Source organism: Rattus rattus, chromosome 3 (genome assembly GCF_011064425.1).
Source record: "Rattus rattus isolate New Zealand chromosome 3, Rrattus_CSIRO_v1, whole genome shotgun sequence".
In the NCBI taxonomy this organism is placed as follows: Eukaryota; Metazoa; Chordata; class Mammalia; order Rodentia; family Muridae; genus Rattus; species Rattus rattus.
Genome location: NC_046156.1, coordinates 186,484,229 through 186,494,684, shown reverse-complemented (window position 1 = coordinate 186,494,684; position 10,456 = coordinate 186,484,229). Strand labels below are relative to the sequence as shown.

At 40.2% G+C, this 10,456-nt stretch overlaps 1 pseudogene across 1 annotated transcript; it reads right to left on the bottom strand.

The window, feature by feature from the left end:
• Positions 1–803: 803 nt before the first annotated feature.
• Positions 804–2,037, bottom strand: LOC116895659 (annotated as a pseudogene). Its single transcript, XR_004387298.1, has one exon. The product of XR_004387298.1 is annotated as an ADP/ATP translocase 2-like (transcript).
• Positions 2,038–10,456: the final 8,419 nt, after the last annotated feature.

Genomic DNA, 10,456 nt, shown 5'->3' with positions numbered 1-10,456 from the left:
GTCTATGTTTTCATTGATCTATATTCTTAGTCTCAGTGACATCTGAGAGAGCTGTTTCACAGTACGCCATTATGTTGATGGATTTGCAGGTTTTCAAGTCCTTTACATGACTTTTGATGTTTACATTTAAAGATTGCTTTGTTATTGGTGTCCTATTCAAATATCATGTAGCTATGTATTATATAGACTAGTGACTCTCTTTGCTTTAAATGTTATTATTCCATGGATGAAGTAGCTTCTATGTTTCATTTGCAGATTTCATGACCTCGTGTATCTCTGTCATCTATATTGGTTCATCATGTTGCCTTTATCCTTTAGGAGTATTGTTTATAAACGATGTTAAACTGGATTAGGAAAAAACACTCATAATTTTTAGTTTACATATATGTTTGTAAGTGTATTTATATAATTGATAACTATCATCATCTTCCTCTTTGTTATTATTATTATTATTATTATTATTATAGAATCAACAATTTTTTTCTGCTATCAAATTTTGTAATCTCTTGATTTGTTTTGCTTTTTCGATTCTTTATTTCTTTATAGGTTATTTCTCTCTACAGAAATAGATTTTGATGCCCTCATATGGTCTGTAACTTACATACTTTTCCAAAATCAGAACTGTAGCTGACACTCCAATAGTTTCAATCTCCTGTCTACCAATGTATGTATCACTGTCTAGGACTTCAGTTCTGCCCTTCTTCCTTGATGGCCAGAGTTAGTATTATTTTTCTCTCTAAAGGATATTTATTCATATTTTTATCTTTCCTTAAATAATGAACTTTTTAAGTCATTGGTTTATCTTTTTTTTTGGTTTTGGATATTTTTATTTCTTCAATTTTTTATTATCAGGAGTGACTGAAATAAAAAATATAATTGAGTCCCATCATTATTGTCATTATGGAAATGGCTTTAAGAGAAAACTGGTCAGATGAATATTATTGCTTCCCACTTTTTAACTGGTAAATAGTTGCCATTGATAAAACAGACAAGCCCAGAGAATCTGTCCAGAATGTTCAAGAATATGGTCTATTATACAACATGCCTGTTCTCGGGGAGAACACCTAGGACATAATTATGTGTACTTCTTGATCTCATCATACAAGACAAGCATAAAGGCACCACCCATGCCTCTGAGAACGTTGGACCATGCACCCTTGAAAAAGGCCTTGCTTTCTTCGTCTGGAGCAATCTTCCGCCAGCAGTCAAGCATGCCTGTATACATGATATCAGTTCCTTTGCGTCCAGACTGCATCATCATACGACGGCGAACCCTGTCAAAAGGATAGGAAGTCAGGCCAGCAACAGCAGTGACAGACTGTGCAATCATCCAGCTGATAAAGACGTGAGTATTCTTGGGATCCGGGAGCATTCCCTTTGCAGTGTCATAGATACCGAAGTAGGCGACTCGGTAGATGATAATGCCCTGTACGGACACATTAAAGCCTTGGTACAGGCCCTTAATCCCATCAGATTTGTAGATCTTAACCAGGCAGTCACCAAGGCCTTTGAATTCCCTTTCAGCTCCAGCTTTGCTCACATCAGCTGCTAGACGGGTACCGGCAAAAACAAGAAGGTACACCAAGCACAAGGATGTGGCCCCAGCAGCACCACCTGATGCCAGGTTCCCTGCAAAGTACCGCCAAAACTGGGTTCTCTTGTCCACACCACCCAAAAAGATCTGCTTGTATTTATCTTTGAAGGCAAAGTTGAGAGCCTGGGTGGGGAAGTATCTGATGACATTGGCCAGGTTACCACGCTAGAAGGACAGGACTCCCTGTTCCTTGGGGATACGAACCACACAGTCTATGATGCCCTTGTATTGCTTGTCTGCCGAGATTTGCTTGCTGGCGTGCTGCACGTGCAGCAGCAGCTTGACCCACTCGATGGGTGCTACCGCCGTCTTGGAGTTGGCCGCGGCCACTCCACCAGCCAAGAAGTCCTTGGCGAAGGACACAGCGGCATCTGTCATGTTGAAAGCAAAAAAGAAGAGGCAGGTGACTGCAGGACAGGACTGGGTTGACAACCGGCTTTGACTCCCGGACTCTGGGGCGGTTTATCTTTTTTATATTGGATATTTCTATATTTACATTTAAAATGTTATTCCATTTCCCAGTTTCCTGTCCATAATCCCCATATCCTCTCCCTCTCCCCTTCTTCTATAAGGCTGTTCCCCTCCACATCCATCCCCCTTAACGTACCCCCAACATTGGGAGTCCAACCTTGGGAGTACTAAGGGCTTCTCCTTCCATTGGTGCCGAGCAAGGCCATCCTCTGCTGCATATGCACTTGGAGCCCTGAGTCAGTCCATGTTTAATCTTTGGGTAGTGTTTAATCCCTGGAAGCCCTGGTTGGTTGGCATTATTGTCCTTATGGGGTTTCAAGCCGCTTCAGCTCTTTCAACCCTTTCTCTAATTCCTCCAACGAGGGTCTTGTTCTCAGTTCAGTGCTTTGCTGCTAGCATTCTCCTCTGTATTTGACATGCTCTGGCTGTGTCTCTCAGGAAAAACCTATATTCAGGTCCTATTAGCATGCACTCCTTAGCTTCAACCATCTTATCTAGTTTTGGTGACTGTATATATATATGGGCCACATGTGGGACAGGCTCTAAATGACTGTTCCTTCAGTCTCTGCTCTAAACTTTGCCTCCTTATCCCCTCCTATGGGTACTTTTGTTTCCCCTTTTAAGAAGGGGTGAGGCATCCACATTTTGATCATCCTTCTTGAGCTTCATGTTGTCTATGGATTGCATCTTGGGTAATTCGAGGTTTTGGGCTAGTAACCACCTATCAGTGAGTGCATACCATGTGTGTTTTTCTGTGATTGGGTTACCTCACTCGGGATGATATTTTCCAGTTCCATCCATTTGCCTATGAATTTCATGAAGTCATTGTTTTTGATAGCTGAGTAGTATTCCATTGTGTAGATGTACCACATTTTCTGTATCCATTCCTCTGTCGAAGTGCATCTTGGTTCTTTCCAGATTATTGCTATTATAAATAAGGCTGCTATGAACATAGTGGAGCATGTTGCTTTATTGGATGTTGGAGCATCTTTTGGGTATATGCCCAGGAGAGGTATAGCTGGGTCCTCAGGTAGTAGAATGTCCAATTTTCTGAGGAACCTCCAAACTGATTTCGAGAGTGGTTGTACAAGTTTGCAATCTCACCAACAATGGAGGAGTGTTCCTCATTCTCCACATCCTCACCAGCATCTGCTATTGCCCGAGTTTGTTTTCTTAGCAATTCTGACTGGTGTGAGGTGGAATCTCAGGATTGTTTTGATTTGCATTTCCCTGATGACTAAGGATGTTGATAATTTCTTTAGGTACTTTTCAGCCATTCGATATTCCTCAGCTGAGAATTCTTTGTTTAGCTCTGTACCCAATTTTTAATAGGGTTATATGGCTCTCTGGAATCTAACTTCTTGAGTTCTTTGTCTATTTTGGATATTAGCCCTCTATCAGATATAGGATTGGAAAAGATCTTTTCCCAATCTGTTGGTTGCTGTTTTGTCCTAAAAAGAGTATCCTTTGCTTTACAGGGGCTTTGCAGTTTTATGAAGTCCCATTTGTTGATTCTTGATCTTAGAGCATAAGCCATTGGTGTTTTGTTCAGAAAATATTCCTCAGTGCCCATGTGTTCGAGACTCTTCCCCACTTTTTCTTTTATTAGTTTGAGTGTATCTGGTTTGATGTGGAGGTCCTTGATCCACTTGGACTTAAGCTTTGTACAGGGTGATAAGAATGGATCGATCTGCATTCTTCTACATGCTGACCTCCAGTTGAACCAGCACCATTTGTTGAAAATGCAATCTTTTTTTCCATTGGTTGGTTTTGGCCCCTTTGTCAAAAATCAAGTGACCATAGGTTTGTGGGTTCATTTCTGGGTCTTCAATTATATTCCACTTATCTGCCTGTCTCTGTACCAATACCAATGTATTTATGATTATTGTTCTGTAATACTGCTTGAAGTCAGGGATGGTGATTTCCCCCAGAAGTTCATTTATTCTTGAGTATAGTTTTTGCTATCCTTGGTTGTTTTGTTATTCCAAATGAATTGGCAAATTTCTCTTTCTATCTCTATGAAGAATTGAGTTGAAATTTTGACAGGGATTGCATTGAATCTGTAGATTGCTTTTTAACAAAATGACCATTTTTACTATATTAATCCTGCCAATTCATGAGCATGGGAAGTCTTTCCATCTTCTGAAATCTTCTTCAATTTCTTTCTTCAGAGACTTGAAGTTCTTGTCATACAGATCTTTTTTTTTTTTTTTTTTTTTTGATCAAGGCGACAATTTTAATTTTTCCCAAGGCTGAATTTATACCATAACAGGGGTAACAGAGGGAGGGGGGAGTGTGAAATATTTACGAAGGCCAAGGACATAGTTCTTGTGGTCATCAATCGGCTGACGTCAACCAGAAAGGTCACAGGTTTGTCATATCATTAGTCAGCAGGATATTTGTTTTTCAGAAAGGTTACAGGTCATCACATTGGGCATCCTGATATCAGATGTATTTCTCAGCAAGGTCACAACGTTATCATATCATTATTCATCCTGACCACCAGATTTGTATTAGTCTTCTGCAGCTGGTTGGGAAATTTCCATGAACCCAGTCATACCTAACTCTAACTATACTATTAACATCAATAATGGAGGGTTTTAAGGGCATCACTCCCAACATCTCCCCTTTCCTTTTTTTTTTTTTTTTTTTTTTTTTTGTTTTTTTTTTATTAACTTGAGTATTTCTTATGTACATTTGGCAAACATCCCCTTCCCTCCCCCCCCTTCCTTATGGGTGTCCCCCTCCCCACCCTCCCCCCATTGCCGCCCTCCCCCTGACAGTCTAGTTCACTGGGGGGTTCAGTCTTAGCAGGACCCAGGGCTTCTCCTTCCACTGGTGCTCTTACTAGGATATTCATTGCTACCTATGAGGTCAGAGTCCAGGGTCAGTCCATGTATAGTCTTTAGGTAGTGGCTTAGTCCCTGGAAGCTCTGGTTGCTTGGCATTGTTGTACATATGGAATCTCAAGCCCCTTCAAGCTCTTCCAGTTCATTCTCTGATTCCTTCAACGGGGGTCCCGTTCTCAGTTCAGTGGTTTGCTGCTGGCATTCGCCTCTGTATTTGCTGTATTCTGGCTGTCATACAGATCTTTTACTTGCTTGATTAAAGTCACACCAAAGTATTTTATATTATTTGGGACTGTTGTGAGGGGTGTTATTTCCCTAATTTCTTTCTCAGTCTATTTATCCTTCCTCTAGAAGGCTACTGATTTGTTTGAGTCAATTTTATACCCAGCCAATTTGCTGAAGTTGTTTATCAGGCTTAGTAGTCCTCCGGTGGAACTTTTGGGGTCACTTAACTATACTATCATATCATCTGCAAATAGCGATATTTTGACTTCTTCCTTTCCAATTTGTATCTCCTTTTGTTCTCTGATTGCTCTGGCTAGGACATTGAGTCCTATATTGAATAAGTAGAGAGAGAGTGGGCAGCCTTGTCTAGTTCCTTATTTTAGTGGGATTCCTTCAAGTTTCTCTCCATTTAGTTTAATGTTAGCTACTGGTTTGCTGTATATTGCTTTAACTATGTTTAGATGTGGGCCTTGAATTCCTGATCTTTCCAGGACTGTTATCATGAAGGGTGTTGAATTTTGTCAAATACTTTTTCAGAATCTAATGAAATGATCATGTGGTTTTTATGTTTGAGTTTGTTTATATAGTGGATTACATTGATGGATTTCCATATATTGAACCATCCCTGCATTCCTGAGATGAAGCCTACTTGATCACGATGGATGATTGTTTTGATGTGTTCTTGGATTCGGTTTGCAAGAATTTTATTAAGTATTTTTGCGTCGATATTTATAAGGGAAATTGGTCTGAAGTTTTCTTTCTTTGTTGGGTCTTTGTGTGGTTTAGGTATAAGAGTAATTGTGGCTTCATAGAAGACCACAATTTTGTAGAATAGTTTGGACAATATTGGTATGAGGTCTTCGATGAAGGGCTGATAGAATTCTGCACTAAATCCATCTATTCCTGGACTCCTTTTGATTGGAAGACTGGTAATAACTGCTTCAATTTCCTTAGGAGTTATGGGGTTGTTTAGATGGTTTATCTGTTCCTGATTTAACTTTAGTCCCTGGTATTTGTTTAGAAAATTGTACATTTCCTCCAGATTTTCCAGTTTTGTTGAATATAGGCTTTTATAATAACAAGATCTGATGATTTTTTGAATGTCCTCAGATTCTGTTGTTATGTCTCCCTTTTCATTTCTGATTTTGTTAATTTGGATACACTCCCTGTGCCCTCTAGTTTGTCTGGCTAAGGGTTTATGTATCTTGTTGATGTTCTCAAAGAACCAGCTCCTGGTTTTGTTGATTCTTTGTATAGTCCTTTTTGTTTCTACTTGGTTGATTTCAGCCATGAGTTTGATTACTTCCTGCTTTCTACTCCTCTTGTGTATATTTACTTCTTTTTGTTCTAGAGCTTTTTGGTGTGCTGTCAAGCGCTCTCTCTGATTTCTTTTTCTAGGCACTCAGAGTTAGGAGTTTTCCTCTTAGCACTGCTTTCATCGTGTCCCATAAGTTTGGGTATGTTTTACTTTCATTTTCATTAAGTCTAGGAGGTCTTTAATTTCTTTATTTCTTCTTTGACCGAGTTATCATTTAGTAGAGTGTTGTTTAACTTCCATGTATATGTCGGCTTTCTGTCGTTATTGTTGTTATTGAAGATCAAACTTAGTCTGTGGTTATCCGATAGGACGCATGGGATTATTTCTATCTTCCTGTATCTGTTGAGGCCTGTTTTGTGATGGATTATATGGTCAATTTTGGAGAAGGTACCATGAGGTCCTCAGAAGAAGGTATATCTTTTTGTTTTAGGATGGAATGTTCTATAAATTAGAACATTCTGTTAGGTCCACTTAGTTCATAACTTCTGTTAGTTTCTCTATGTTTCTGTTTTCTTTCTGTTTCCATGATCTGTCCATTGATGAGGGTGGGCTGTTGAAATCTCCTACTCTTATTGTATCAGGTGCACTGTGTGATTTGAGCTTTATTAAGGTTTCTTTTACGTATGTAGGTAATTCTTTAAGGAATTTTTGTGTTTCCTCCTTAAGGGCTTCTACTTGTTTACTTGTGTTGTCCTGTATTTCTTTAAGGGAGTCCTTCTTAAAGTCCTCCATCATCATCATAAAATGTGGTTTTTAAATCTAAATCTTGCTTTTCTGGTGTGTTTGGATATCTAGCATTTGCTTTGGTGGGAGAACTGGGCTCTGATGATGCCAAGTAGTCTTGGTTTCTGTTGCTTAGGTTCCTGCACTTGCCTTTTGTCATCAGGCTGTCTCTGGTATTAGTTTGTCTTGCTGTTTTTGACAGTGGCTTGACCCTCCTGTAGGCCTGTGTGTCAGCACTCCTGTAGACCCGTTTTCCTGTTTTCTTTCAGCCAGTTCTGTGAACAGAGTGCTCTGCTCTCAGGTGTGTAGGCACTCCTGGCAACTGGCTTTCAGCTCTAGGTGCAGGTAGGAACCGGAAGGGTCCAGCCCCTGCCTGCCCCTGTCTGCCCCTGACTGCCCCTGACTGCCCCTGACTGTCCCTGCCTACCCCTAGGTCCCTGTGCCCAGGGGACACAGATGACACTAGGGGATTTCCTCTTGGGTCGGAAATGTGGGCAGAAAGTAGTCTCCACTGATGTCTCAGGAGCATCAGTACTTCTAAGGGTCCAGCTCTCTCCCCAACAGCATTTGTGTGTAGGGAGCTGTTCAACCGGTTCAGTTCAGTTCTGGGCACAGACTGGAACTGCAGGTACCTGCTGCTGACTGCTCCTATATTCCTGTATGCAGAGGCTACTATGCAGTTTCCTCTTGGGCCAGGGATGTGGGCAAAGGTGGACAGAAGTGGCAGTCTGTCCTGCCATCTCAGAAAGTCCGCACTTCTGGGTGTTCAGCTCTCTTCCCCATGGGACTTGGGAGCAGGGTGCTGTGGAATGGGATCAGTTCGATTCTGGGCACAGCCAGAAACTGGAAGTGCCCTGTCCAAGAGTACTTCTGCCTTTGTGTTTCCTGAGTCCACGAGGCAGGTCACTTGTATCAGAAAAGTTGGTCTTACCTCTGCTCTCAGGTGTGTGTAGGTGCTCCTGGCGTCTCTTTTTCAGCTCTCTGAGCAGGCAGGAACTGGCGTCACTTCTTAAAGTACTTCCTTGAAAGCTTCCCTTGCAGCTACTGTCTTGTGAGTCTTTTGCTCTACTTTCCATTATCTGTAAACATCACGGTTCGTCTTCATTCCCAACACACAGTTCTAAGTTGAAGCTGAATGTTCGCCTTCCTAATAAGTATCTCATCACTCCTGCCTTCTAGATCTTTTATGAATTCTGTACTTATCCTATCCTTTTGTGTTGTCTGTCTGCCTTAAAATATCCTCTTTTATATAATATGCTCTTCAGTTCACCAGAATATATCTACAGATAAAATTTCCTTTTCCCTTTTTTAATAAGTTGTGCTTCATCAGTTGAGAAAATATATTTCTGACAAAACCTTTATAGTTTACACGACCATCACCATCTTTCTATTACCTCTCTTCTTTCCTCTCGAGGTCCTAATTAGTTGTAGTTATATTTAATTTCCTCTGAATTATAATGTCACTTTCATTGCTTTTAACCTACTTTTTAGTATCTATTTTACATAACAAATTCAAATATATATATTTCTGTCTATTAACTTTATTCAATTTTGATCCTTTCCTCTTGACCTATTCATTTAAAATTTTCAACAAATATTTCTTCAGATTTAGAAACCTGAGGGTTTCTTACATGTTCATTTTGAAAGTGTACTGTTGTCAATTATTTTTTGTATTTGTCTTCTTTTTTCCTAATACGACAGTCATTCCAGCTTTCTTCCTACAGTTCCCATGTCTACCATCTACGTAGGGTGAACAAATTTGTTGTTTCTTCACTCTGCTGAATTCTGTTTTTAATGTCTTGCTCTCTGCTGTCCCTTCTTGTCTTGCCCTAGAGCTGGTTCCTTTTGTTCTGTCGTAGTCATATGGAGACTCATAGGCTTGCTTCTTCCTTCTGCCGGTTGTGATGGAATGTCTTGAAAATTTGGTTTAGAGTAGAATTGCCACATTTTGCCTCCCAGCTCCTAGATGGCCCAAGATTCATTATAACCAAAGTAATTTCCTCATAGGGTTTCACCTCAGGGAAGGAATCACCAGGTGCCTGCTTGTTCTCATCACCTTTCTCCCAGATGTTGCAAGAGCATTTCACTTAACAAACCAAACCAAACTAAGCCAAACAAACAAACAAAAACCTCTGAGCTTCTACTTTGGATCCTCCATGTTCCATATTAGGCTTCTTGCCCCTAGAGTTCTGGTTCTGACTACCCAGGAATGTTCTGACCCTGTCTAGGCCCCATTTCCATTAACTTTCTTGTTTTGGGCAGGGGAGAATTTGCTGGACACCTCTCAGAAAAACATCAACATAGTATCATCTTAAAGAATGTCTCTTAACCAGGATCTAATAACTACAATAGGAGAATACTTCAAAGTTCCTAGTCAATTTTAAACACTAAAAGCAAATCCCCTGCTTGTGTCTGAATTACAGTGTTTAAAAAGTCTTTGTTGTGTAACTTTCTGTCCTTTATCACAGAAAACACCAACTAGAGGGTCCCTTATTTATTTATTTATTTTTTGAAACTGAGCAATAGGTCACTGACCCAGCCCGTCAGACCCAACCTTATCTCCAGATAGGGACTAGAAGTACTAGGAGAGGTAAATCCCGTGATTTACATTGCACTCTGGAATGCAAGCTGACAGGTGACTCTGTGGTTCAGAGCTGACAGCACAAGGACTAGAGCAAGTATCTCTTCAGATCAGAACATCACGTGGTGTTGGGGAGTGAGATGGGGGTCTGCATTGTGTGAGCTCTGTAATGGGTTTTGTACGTAGTTACTATGTAGCTCCCATTTGATTCTCTAGCCCTGCACAAAATCCTTAAGTAACCCAGAATTGTTTTATGAATGCTATTTTTTATGGCACATTTATAACCAAGGTCTTCCCAGGTACAGTAAACCTCACTAATTTTTGAGCCTCAGATCCACCAAGGAGGAAGTAATTAGTGGGTAAATTGTTATTTTTCCCACCTCAAAGGAATCTGAATATCATTAAGTTGAAAAGGAGGAGCATGCCTAAGAAGGCCTTTGCAGTTGAGAGAAAGATAATAAAAATATGTAATTTTTCTATTATTTTTAACTTATAAAAATGACGATCAGGATTCTCTGTACAATATGTGGATATATTCTGTAATGCTTAAATCAGGCTGAAGCTCTATATCTCCACAAACATTTGTTATTTCTTCATAATGAAACAAAACATTCAGAATCCCTTCATTGGCTTTTATCACTGTGATCTCAGTCATATGCCTGTGTGAATGTCCACCAGATAGTCTTACTTTCAGC